Source organism: Physeter macrocephalus, chromosome 16 (assembly GCF_002837175.3).
Source record: "Physeter macrocephalus isolate SW-GA chromosome 16, ASM283717v5, whole genome shotgun sequence".
NCBI lineage: Eukaryota > Metazoa > Chordata > Mammalia > Artiodactyla > Physeteridae > Physeter > Physeter macrocephalus.
Window position 1 is genome coordinate 133,328 of NC_041229.1, and position 13,043 is coordinate 146,370.

At 45.5% G+C, this 13,043-nt stretch overlaps 1 long non-coding RNA gene across 1 annotated transcript in view; it reads right to left on the reverse strand.

Annotated features, from left to right (window-relative positions):
- Positions 1–3,048: 3,048 nt before the first annotated feature.
- Positions 3,049–13,043, reverse strand: part of LOC114488054 (uncharacterized) — a 14,085-nt gene continuing 4,090 nt past the window's right edge. The window contains exon 3 of the long non-coding RNA XR_003683743.2: positions 3,049–3,266. This is a non-coding gene — a long non-coding RNA (uncharacterized lncRNA). The remainder of the gene's footprint in view (positions 3,267–13,043) is intronic.

Below are 13,043 nucleotides of genomic sequence, written 5' to 3' on the forward strand. Positions count from 1 at the left end.
TCTGTGGAGAAGGGACAGCAGACAAGGCAGGAATCCACGTCTGACAAAACTCTGCAAACATCTCTGTTCACAGCCCAGCAAAACCAGCATCTTCTCCACGGATCATGCAAGACCAGGGGTGGGGGGCTTCCTGAATATCAGCTGGTCACGGGGGCACAATGGCACACCAGGAGAAGCGAGGAGAGAGAAAGCAAGAGATGCGTTATACCCTCCAGCTCTCTGCCTGGATCAGGACAGGAAGAGAGAGAAGGAGGGAGGGAGGGAAAGATGAAAGAGGAGGGAAAGATGAAAGAAAGAAGGAAGGAAGGAAGGAAGAAAGAAAGAAAGAAAGAGAAAGGAAGAAAGGAAGAAAGGAAGAAAAAGAAAGAAAGAAAGAAAGAAAGAGAGAAAGAGAAAGAAAGAAAGAAAACGAAAGAAGAAAAGGGAGCAAGAGAGGAGAACAGCCCCACCAGGGGCAGCAGCTTCCGTCTTTAGCAGACAAAACAGCATCTGATGGTAGAAGCTGTACTGAGGAAAGATCCTGAGATGACAAATATCTAATAGGGGCCTTTGCTCAGCTGCAGACTCCCAGCCGACAGGCAACAGCCAGTTTGGTTCCGCTCCCTGAGCAGAGCATTAGAAGATGGAAAGATATGTTGCCACTAAGGGGTAGCTGTAAAATATAGAAAGAAAATGTAAAAACAGCGATTTTTCAGTGAAAGCACCTCGTTTTCTCCATGCCCCAGCTCGTTTCTGGCTTTAGTTTTCTGTGCAGCCTCTTGGGAAGACGCTTGGTTTTCAGGATGAAGGAAAGAGGCAGGAAGATGTACTTGTTTCTCAAATATAAGGCCAGGTTACTTCTAATTTTGCTCTGCTGGATGGTTGGACCCTCTGCATCTCTGTTAAAGCACTCAAAAGACAGAAATAAGACACTATATCCTGAAATGATTGGGGTTTTATCATTTTAGACCCCCAGTGAGAAAAATAAAAACCTCTTGACCATTGGAAATTGAAGTTGTATTGGTGACACAGCACACTGGGTGTCCGAGAGTTGTTGACATTTAACTGTGGGGTGGTGTCCGGGCAGCGGAGGGTTTTGTAACAGAGCAGGGTGGCTTCGTGGTGAGGGGCCCCCGGGATGGGAATGCAGAGCAGAAGTGTGATGGACTCAGTGCCTCCTGGGGTTCAGGGTGTGCCCTGGAAGGGGTTCAGGAAGTCCCCGGAAAGAGCTCAGGGCTCCTAACGGGCTCAGAGTCTGTGTTCCTTCCATGATCTGTAATCCAAGCTCTAATCTGTCTGTTCCCTGGGACACCCCAGCTACAAGCGTGGGGACCAGGGATGCACTCCAGTCACTCTGGAGGTTCTCTGTGAGGATACGTACGTCACCAAGATGTTCCCGGTGGTGACGGAGGTTTACACCAATCGCCGGTCTCCTTCACGGCAAGAACACTTCCAAAGAGGGAAAATTACATTTGCTTATGCAAACAAAAAAATTTTTGTTTACAAGTGATATGAAAGTGGTTTTGGTTTGTTTGAACTGGGTTCTAGGTGCCCAGCTCCACGGGGTCAGAGACCTCACAGGTCTAGTACACCAGCGCTTACCACCCACTGCGCCGGCCTCAGGGCAGACCTGCCGTAAACGCTGACCGTCCCCTTGGCCTGCACAGGTGTGAGCCGGGCTGTTCCCTGGCGTCTCCCTTATTCACACTGACCCCGATGGTGGAACTCCGACGGGAGCCGAGGGGTCAGGGGGTACAAGGCCAGCCTTGGCCTCGGTCATTCCGGGCGGTTCAGCTCCTTCCCAGGGGAGGGGCCCCCGCGGAGCCTGGGCGCGCGAATGGCAGTGAGAGGGGCTCATCTAATGGGGTCTGTGAGCAGCTCAGAGGTACAGGTAGAAGCCAAACCACCCACAGTGGGAAACGCGAGACGCCACAGGAGCTGCATGTTAATTAGGTTTACAATCAGTCTCTGAAGTGCTGGACTTCGTTTCCTTATCACACGTTACAAGCTACACCGAGAGAAGAGCCTTCCAGGGGTGCACACGTGGGGCTGACTGGCACCCTCAGGTAAGAGGGACGGGGGTGCTGAGCAGCGCTCCCGGGGCCACAGCCGGCGGGGGAACAAGGCATGCGAAGCTTAGCCCCCCAGTGACAGCACAGGCCGGGCCGAGACAAGGCCTTTCCTGGGAGGCGGGGGGACCGCCTCCCGTCGGGGGCCTGAGCAGCCGGGTTTTCAGGGCAGGGGTGCGTGGGAGCAAGCGCAAGTATTCACACCCAGCGGACCCCGTACCGTGTTGTGTTACAGTCGCGGTGCTGAGAACAATGAGAAAGAGAAAGTCTTAGGGCTTCCCTGGTGGCGCAGTGGTTGAGGGTCCGCCTGCCGATGCAGGGGACACGGGTTCGTGCCCCGGTCCGGGAAGATCCCACGTGCCGCGGAGCGGCTGGGCCCGTGAGCCGTGGCCGCTGAGCCTGCGCGTCCGGAGCCTGTGCTCCGCAACGGGAGAGGCCGCAACAGAGGGAGGCCTGCGTACCGCAAAAAAAAAGAAAGTCTTAGAGAAAGCAAAGAAAACCCACTTATCCTCTAAAGGGGGAGATATTAGAATGTCGGTAGATGGCACACAGAAACCACATGGGCCCAAAGATGATGGACGTGCACATCTAAATACTAACAGGGGAGAAACCTCAACCCCAAATTCTATATCCAACGAAAGTATCCTCCAAAACCGAAGGCAAAATAAAGACATTTAAGGCAAAAAGTGCTCAGGAAGTATGTTGCCACGGACGTATTGAGGTTCTTTGGCCTAAAGGATATTAAAACAGTTGCTACTTATATTTACGAAAAGGAAAAAATAATTTGGGAAATAGTCAAAGGTATATAGTAAAGGTTTATTTTTAATTTTTTAAACATTAACAAACCGCTTAAAGTCCAAATAACAGCAATGTGTTTGGAATTTGCAGCATGCGCACAAAATCTTGAAAAACTATAGTACAAAGGAGGCGAGGTGAAATGGAAACATCGTGTCATGTGATAGTTTATTAGAAGGAAGACTCTACTTTAGGCAGTGAATTTATGAACTAAGGCGGCCACAGAAGAAATGATTAGCAGGGAGCTAACAGGGTGACAGCGAACAGAACAGGATACTGAGAACTCTGAACCCCAAAGGAATGCAGAAGCAGCCCAGTTTCCAAAGGAAATTGACAGTATTCGTTGGACCGCTGCTCCCAAGATCACCATGAAAAAGTCCAGACAAACAGCAAGGATGTATGTTTCTTGTCCACTTTGAAATGCTGCAGTTGAAAGACAAGCAAATCGCCCGGGATTTAGAGAGATACGGACTCGTGCAGGTAGAACCAAGCATGGCCCTGACTTGACGTGGGCGAGATGCCGGCCCCGTGAGCAGAGCTGACCTGGGGGTGGGTTGCCGCACTGCACACGCCCTGGCAAGAGGTGCGGGGGGAGCCCCCAGGGACCGCAGATATAGTGGAAAAGCACACTATTTTTCGCAGTTTTTTTCTCCACGAAACCCACTGACGGAAAAGATTGGAAGAGTCTTAATTCAGCCTCCCTTCGGGGCAGGGACCAGCTGCCCCACTTCTATCTGAACAGCAAGAAGCTACACACAAGGTCTCTGCACCACATCCTCTAGGGGCAGAAGTCTGAGCACGTACGCACGGGGAGGTGCCCCTGAGCCTTCGTATTTCTGTGGGATCACGTGCAATGTCTCCTCTTTCATTTCTGGTTTTATTTATTCGAGTCTTTCCCCTTTTTTCTTAGTTCGTCTATCTAAAGTGTCTATTGTGTTCATCTTTTCAAAAACCAGCTCTAGTTTTTTTCATCTTTTCTGCTGTTTTTCTGATCTCCATGTCATTTACTTCTTCTCTGATCTAGTTATTTCTTTCCTTCTGCTAACCCTGAGCTTAGTTTGTTCTTCTTCTAGTTCTTTGAGGTGTAAATTTAGGTTGTTCATTTGAGATCTTTTTTTCCCCCCTTAATATAGGCGTTTATCACTATAAATTTCCTTCTTTGAACTGATTTTGCTGCATCCCACACATTTTGGTATGTTGTGGTTCCATTTTCATTTTTTAAGATGTTTTCATTTTTATTTTATTTTATTTTATTTATTTATTTATTTTTTTGTGGTATGCGGGCCTCCCTCTGTTGCGGCCTCCACCGTTGTGGCCTCTCCCATTGCGGAGCACAGGCTCCGGACGCGCAGGCTCAGCGGCCATGGCTCACGGGCCCAGCCGCTCCGCGGCACGTGGGATCCTCCCGGACCGGGGCACGAACCCACGTCCCCTGCATCGGCAGGCGGACTCCCAACCACTGCGCCACCAGGGAAGCCCTTTATTTTATTTTTAACTGATTAGTTGTTCAGGAGTCTATTGTTTAATTTCCACATATTTGTGAATTTTTCAGTTTTCTTCCTGTTACGGAATGGGAGAAAATATTTGCAAATCATTAACCTTATAAGGGGTTAATATCCAAAATATATAAGGAACTCGTAGCTCAGTAGCAAAAAAAAGGCTGATTAAAAATGGGTAGAGAGATTAAATAAACAGTTTTTTTCAAAGAAGACACACAAATGGTGAACAAGTTCATGGAAAAATGCTCAGCATCACTTATCATTAGGGAAATGCAAATCAAAACAACAATGGGATATCACCTCACACCTGTCAGAATGGCTATGACCATAAAGACCACAAAAAATGTTGGCGAGGATGTGGGAAAAAGGAAATCCTCATACACTATTGGTTAGAAATGCAAGCTGGTGCAGCCACTGTGGAAAACTGTATGGAGGTTCCTCAAAAAATTAAAAATACCATATGACCCCGCAATTCCACCCCTGGGTATATATCCAAAGAAAATGCAAACATTATTTCAATAAGATACATGCACCCCAATATTCATAGCAGCACTACTTACAATTGCCAAGATATGGAAACAACCTCAGTGCCCATCTATAGATGAATGGATAAAGAAAATGAAGATTACACACACACACATACACACACAAAATGGAATATTAGTCAACATGAGAAAAAAAGGGAATCTTGCATTTGCAACACCATGGAGGGACCCTGAGGGCGTTATACTAAGTGAAATAAGTCAGAAAGGGAAAGACAACTACTATATGAGATTATTTATATGTGGAACCCGAAAAAGCCAAACTCATAGAAACAGAGAATAAAGGGAAGGTTGCCAGGGGCCGGGAATGGGATGTTGGTGAAAGGTAGAAACTTCCAGTTATAAGATGGATGAGTTCTGGGCATCTCAGGTGCAGCAAGGTGATTATAGTTAACAATTATATACTTGAAATTTGCTAAGAAACTAAACTTTAAATGTTCTCACCACAAAAAAAGAAATGGTAATTATGTGAGGTGATGGAGGTGTGTGGTAATAATTTTGAAACATGTGTATCAAATCAGTACATTGTACACCTTAAACTTACACCATGTTATGTGTCAATTTTATATCAATGAACCTGGAAAATATGTATAAAGGGCAGGGCAGCCGCCGTCAGCCTTAGGGTGCTGGAGAAATCCTGTTGCAGCTCAGAGAGAGGAACAGGGAACCAAAGCCAACCCTAGGGGAGCACAGAAATGTTTGCCAGGTTCAAACTACACCAAGGGAGTCAGGACCACCTCAGAGCTAAGAGGTCTGCCCTCCTATGACCAAGGGACCAGCGCCTCTCTGTGAATTGCAAGAGACGGACCCTCTCTGTGGCCGAGGGTAAAGGGAATCCTTAAGGGGGAGGATGTAGCAGGTCAGCAGGAAAAAATATCCAAACCAACCCTCTCCCTGAACACCAGGATTGCTAGAGGAATTTAAACTACTGCTGTGCTCTGAGTGTAACCATAGCAACAAGAACTCCAAATGCAGCCCAGCACATAATTAGATTTGCTCAGACCCTTGCCTGGCAGACAGAAAGGTGAGCCAACTTTCAGGTCTATAAACTATTTACTTCTGTATCTACTGTGCTACACAAGATGTCTAGCTCTCACCAGAATTCCACAAGGAAGATGAAACAGCAAGCAAAAATACACTTTTAGGAGTCAAAGTAATCACGGGAACCAGACCCAGATATGGAACAGATGCTAGCACTATCAGACAGGGAATTAGGATAATGATGATTAATACGTTAGAAACTCTAATGACAAGATGGGCAGTGTGCGTGATCAGATGGGTAATTTTAGCAAAGAGATAGAAACTGCAAGAAATAACCAAGTGAAGATGCTAGAAGCGAAAAATAATTAACAGAAGAAGAATCCCTTTAATAGGATCATCAGAGGACGGAATCCAGGGACATGAAGAGAGATCAATAGAAATTACTCAAATTGAAGCAAAAAGAGAAACACTAGTGTGTCTATGTTGAGGGAGGGGCAGGAGGTCCAAATATCAATTTACTGTAGACCGATACCAAAGAACCGGCTGTTTGCATAATTGGAATCCCATGTGAAAAGGAGTGAATAGGGCAGAAGAAACATTTTAAGGAACAGCAACTGAAAGCTCTCCCAAGTTCATGACAGACACCAAATCATACATTCGAGAATCTCAGAGAACACCAAGCGACATAAACACAAAAGAAACAAACAAGCAAACACAACACTTACCTAGGCATGTCATATCAAACTTCTGAAAACAAGAGACAAGAGAAAATCTTAACAAAAGCCTTGTAGGGTCAGGGAAACAAATTACTTACAGAGGAGCAAATAGGGTAGTTATGAGGACTCCTCCTCAGAAACAATACATACCAGAAGACAGTGCAGTGACATCTTTAAAGGATTAAAAGAAAAAACTACTGTCAATCCATACATCCAGTAAAAATATCTTTCAAAAATGAAGGATCAGTCAAGGCTTTTGCTGACAAAAATAAAAAAGGGACAGTGAAAATTTATTTCCAGTAGACTTAGAATACAAGAAAAGTGAAAGGCAATTTCTCAGGAACAAATATGGTATCTACACTTAGATCTACAGAAAGAAATAAAGAACACAGGAAATGGAGTAGATGAAGGTAGGTTAAAATGTATTTTCCTACTTTAATTGTTCTAACAACAGTGGACTATCTAAAGCAAAATTATCCACAATGTGCTGTGTTTTTATAGATTATGTAAAAGCTACATGAATGAGAACAATGAGAAAAAGGATGCAGTGAGGACAGGAAAAAACCCTGTTGGTCCTTGTCCTACATATGCAAAGGCATCGTACTACTTGAATAAAGGGCTCCAATTAATTAAGGTATATACTGTAAACTCTAAGGCAACTAGTAAAAAATATATATGTATACATATGTATATATGTATACATATGTATATATGCATAATACTTATACCGTATGTGTATATGTATGATACATGTATGGGTTCATAGGTATAGATGTATATATACATATACACACATATGGTATAAATACCAATCAATACAGAACCTAAAATGATTAACAAATGCTCAAATAACCTAAGGGAAAGCAGAAGAGGAAAAACAGAACAAATAGAAAACAGCAAGATGATGGATTTAATCCAGCTGTATCAATAATCACATTAAGTGTGAATGGTCCACACATACCAGTTAAGAGCCAGAGGTTGATAGACTGGATTAAAAGTAAACAAATGAAGCAAGAGCCAACTCAATGCTGTCTATCAGAAACCAACTTTAAATATGAAGACATGGAGAGGTTAAAATGGAACAGTTTGAAAAAAGATATATCATACAATCTTAATCAAAAGACAGCTTGAGTAGCTACATTGAAGACAATGTAGTCTTCAGGAAAATACATGTCATCAGGGACAAAGAGGGACATTGCAGGATGGTGAGAGGCCAGTTCTCCAGGAAGACAGGAATACTAAGTGTGCACACAGGTAATGACAGAGCTTAAAAATATATGAAGCAAAACTGCTAGAATAGCAAGGAAATACAGCTCTGTCCATCATCACAGATTTTATTCACTTCTCAGTAATTGACAGAATAAGTAAGCAGAGTGTCAGTGAGGGTGTTTCTAGATCTCCTGAACAACACTATCCACCAGCAGGACCAAGCTGACTTTCACAGAATCCTCCATCCAACGACAGCAAAACACATCTTCTCGCACGCACGTGGGGCTTTCACCATGACAGATCACAGTTTTTAGCATAAAACAATCCATAATATATTTAAAAGATTAGAATCATAAAAAGTATGTTCTGAAACCATAAGAGAATTAAACTAGAATTCAATAAGAGAAGGATACCTGGAAAAATCCCCCCAAAATAAATGTTGGAGAAGGGAGAAATCTTCCTTACAAAAGAATTACAACCAATGACTGTAAAAAAACATGAGGGAATGAAAATCGTTATCAGAACATCCCAGGAATAATAATTGCTGCACGCAAGATCAGCCAGTGAATGTTAGAACCAGTTGGTAAAAGACAATCGAGAAACAGATGTTTGCATAGCATTGAAGTTCTTCTCCCAAAAAGGTGCTTGTTTATAATGGAAAAAGTAGTGATTTTACACCCTCCAGGCGTCTCCACAACTGGGCTTTATGTCATCAGTAAGGGGACAGAATGGTGCTGTTACACAGCATCTCTGTGCAAATCTCCCCCCCAAAATCCATGACCTCAGCTTAACCACGAGAAGAATAAACAAATCCCAAATGAGGCATATTCTACAAGCTTCCTGACCAGCACTCTTCCAAAAGAGTCAGGGTTGCCAAAAACAAGCCAACATGGAGGAACTGTCACATATGGGAGCAAAATAAAGAAGATGACAACTCAAGGTGAGGTGAGACCCTGGGTTGTCCTGGAACAGTGGACACAGCGAAGTCCAGTTAGAGATTTTGTTTGCAGGTTAGTTTGCAAGAGTGAGATGTTAACACGGCCAAAAGCTGTGTGAGGAGCGTGTGTTACCCCTGCAAAGGCTCTGTAGTCTAAAATACTCTCAAAATAAAGTTTAAGAAAAGAAGTCAGAAAAAAAAAAAAGAAAAGGTAAAAAGCCCAGACGTGACGCATGGGGAACATATAGCAATATGGGTACATAAACCTAAACAGAGAGATGCTTGTATTAAGTGTTAGTGATGAGCTGCCAATTAAGAGACAGTGACTGTCACACTGAACGAAGAAGCAAGACCTAATTATGAGCTGTCTAGAGAAAATGCATATTAAATATAAAGACACAGATGAAAAATCTAGAGTGGGAAATTGTATGCCATGCCAACATTAATCCTAAAAAAAGCAGTGAAAGTATTAATATTCAGGACAAAGACTATTACCAGGGAAAGAGAGGGACATTTCATAAAGATGAACTGGATGGTAAATTCACCGAGAAGACATGATGATTGTAAATATGTATGCACCTAATAATAGATTTCCAAAATACATGAAGCAAAAAACAGAAAAGGAAGTTTACATAGACAACTGTGTAATAGTTGTTAGCATTTTCAATATTCGTCTCTCAGTAATAGAACAAGGAGACAGAAAATCAATAAGTATATAGATGACTTGAACAGCACTGTCAAACAATGTGATCTAATTGAAATTTATAAAATGCTGCACTTAATGGCAAAAAGGCATTCAGTTCAAGTACGTGGGGAATATTGAATTTGATAAACCTTTTGCCAGGCTCTAAATCTAAAAAGAAAGTAAATCTTCCTGAGAATATTTGTTGACCACGAGAGAGTTTAGAAATGAATTATAAAAATATATCTCAAAATATACAAATATATGAAAATTAAACAACATAATTCTAAGTAACCCATGTATCAAAGAAAGAAAAGCACAAGTGTAGCTAGAAAATATATTGAAAATGAGAACACAGCATATGAAAATCTGTGCTATCTAGTTAAAATAATGCTACACAAAACTTTCTGTCTCTACATGCTTATACTTGAAAAAAAGAAAGACCTAAAATTCAATGAATTAAGTTTTTTTTTTGTTTGTTTGTTTTTTGGTATGCGGGCCTCTCACTGTTGTGGCCTCTCCCGTTGCGGAGCACAGGCTCCGGACGCGCAGGCTCAGCGGCCGTGGCTCACGGGCCCAGCCGCTCCGCGGCATGTGGGATCTTCCCGGACCGGGGCACGAACCCGTGTCCCCTGCATCGGCAGGTGGACTCTCAACCACCGCGCCACCAGGGAAGCCCTGAATTAAGTTTTTAAGGTGGCAAAAGAAGATCAAAGTACTCAAAGGAAGTAAATGGAAGGAAGAAAGAAAGAGTGGAAATCCTCAGATTTTACAGGCATTAAAATAATAATGATTTATTATGAACAATTTCATGCCAAAAAGTTTGGTGATTTCGGTGAAGTAGATGAATTTTTTGAAGGACAAAAATTAGCAGGAACGAATCAAGACAAAATATAGGACAACAAGTCCTGCATCTATTAGAAGTATTAAATCTGTCATAAAAAATTTTTTCCGACAAATAAAACTTCAAACCCAGATAGCTTCACTGAAGAATTTTATCCACATTTCAGTATGAAATAATACAAATACTACACAAATTCTTTCTTAAAACTGAGCAGGGAAAACATTTACCCAATTTATTCTCTAAACCCAACATTACAATAATATCACGACCAAAAAGTCGTAAAAAAAGAAAACTACAGAAAGATATCCTTCGTTAAATGGACAGAAGTACTTAATAAAGTATTAGCAAATGCTATACAGTAAATACGTATCTACACATGTACAAAGAAATGTAAATCATCATGCCAAGTTTGGACTTGTCTGAGCAATGCCAAGTGTGGTTTTTAACATTCATCAATCAGTTAGTATAACTCACCACATTACCCAAGTGAAGGAAAAAACACACTTTTCTTATGGAAGGAACATAAAATAATTTCACAAGTTTCCACATCTATTCTTGATAAAACTCTCAGGTAACTATGAATAGAAGGGATCTTTCTCACAGTGGTAAAGGGTAGAAGAGGCAAGTGAACAGCAAATGAACTGACAAAAACCTCCATCTGACATTGTACTTAATTGTAAAAGGACGAAGTCAAGAACCCTCTCACCTCTTCTATTTAACCTTGTACCCAAAGTCCTAGCCTGTCCATTGAGGCAAGAAAGAGAAATACAAGATACACAGGTGGGAAATCAAGAAGAGAATCATCTGTACTCTGGGGATACCTTATCGCTAGACTAGAGGTGGGCCCCCGCGGTCCTGGCCGGGCCCCCATCCCAACCTTTTGTGCCAATAGGAAGAACACAGGAAGAACACAGGCTGGAGGCCTTCAGAGATTTCTCAGGACCACTCAGGTGGAGGAGTAGGGGTGAGGGAGAGCCCAGGTCCCCGCTCGAAATTACAGGTGTGGCCACCTGTCCATCCCACAGTCTCTGTGCCGTGGCCTAGGGATCCTGGTGAGAAGGCGGGGACCACGCTGCCCGCTGCTCGGGGATCCGCACGTGGCGGGCCTGCAGAGGGGCCTGGGCCAGGCACAGTGCCTACAGGGGCACACCTGTGTACACACGGACACACACATACACACGCGCATCTTCACAGAGCCAGGCTGTTCTGACCACGTATACGGTTTACACTGAAAATATCAAAACCTTTTTCAGCGCATTGGGCACCAGCTGAGAGCAAGTTCAAGGCTACAGGATGCTGTGATCCTGCCCACGGGGAGCCCTCATCGCACGTGCCCGCTGGGTGGACGGTGCAGCCGGCAGGTCCCACGCTGTACACACGTTTGCTGAACTCACACGCACACTCAGCTCCAAACTGTTGACGTTCTAGAACAGGCCTCACTCTCCCCCAGAGCAGAGGCCTCCCCTCCATCTCCTTCCTTCACCCGAGGCCACCCTCCAGGAGCTTCTGGCCGGCCGGGTGCAGGCCCGGGGTGCCCCGCGAACGCCGCTGTCTCTCCCGCCCCCTCCTGGCCCCAGGTTCCTGCTTCTGCGGGGCTGCGTCATCGGTGATGCCCGGGTGGCCCTCACGGAATCTGGCGCTGTGTCCAGCGCAGCTGCCAGCGGTGCCTTCGGAGACAGGGGACGAGGCTGAGGAGGACTGTCCAGCAGGGGAGGGACGGCTCGCTGGGACCCCCAGGCCACTCCTGACACAGACCCTTCTTCATCTCTCCCCTCTCTCTCGGCCTCCCCAGGGTCTCAAAACCCAGCCTCAGCCCTCGGTTACTCCCGGGGGTCCATTTCCAAAAGAGTCAGCTCTGAGCCACGAGTGTACAAGCCCGGTCTTCCTGTGGGAACAGCCCAGCGACAACACACCCAGCCACCTTCCTTGCTCCAGGCCCACCCGCAGATTTTTGGAACGAATCACACGGCACGCTTATGAAACGCCCTCTCCCCTCTGCCACGGCTCTCGGCTAACCTGACTAGAAGGGGATTCCAGGCCCATTCACGCCTGGTGTGAGCTCAACACGCCTGCAGAGGGGCAGGTCGGGGGCTCCTGGGGGTTCAGGGGAGAGGCAGGGTGCAGACCCAATCCCCTGGGCGTCTCCAAAGTGGGGCTTCTGTGAATAAAACATAGTTGAGTGACGCTCGGAGAAAGGCCCCCCAGACCCTCCATCTAAAAACAGACACGTCTGGGCTTCCCTGGTGGCACAGTGGTTGAGAGTCCGCCTGCCGATGCAGGGGAGGCGGGTTTGAGCCCCGGTCTGGGAGGATCCCACATGCCGCGGAGCGGCTGGGCCCGTGAGCCAGTCGCTGGGCCTGCGCGTCCGGAGCCTGTGCTCCGCAACGGGAGAGGCCACAACAGTGAGAGGCCCGCGTACCGCAAAAAAAAAAAAAAAAAAAAACAGACACGTCTGTGCTCAGAGCTGCCAGGGCCTCACCGGCAGGGGTGAGGGGCTCTGGGGGCTCGGAGAAATCTGTGCTCCGTGTCCACGGCTGCAGAGTAATTGAACCTGGCAAACGAGCACCAGGCGCTCGCCTCCATGGACCTTCCACCAGAATGATGGTAGCGACAGGATGACACGCAAAGACGGGCGACCAGTCGCTGCCTGAAGCACGCTGGATGCCACCACACACCACCTCGCAGGGAAGCCTCCCCACGGTCCCAAGCGTATACAAAGTAATCTCTGGGGGCTTCCCTGGTGGCGCAGTGGTTGCGCGTCCGCCTGCCGATGCAGGGGAACCGGGTTCG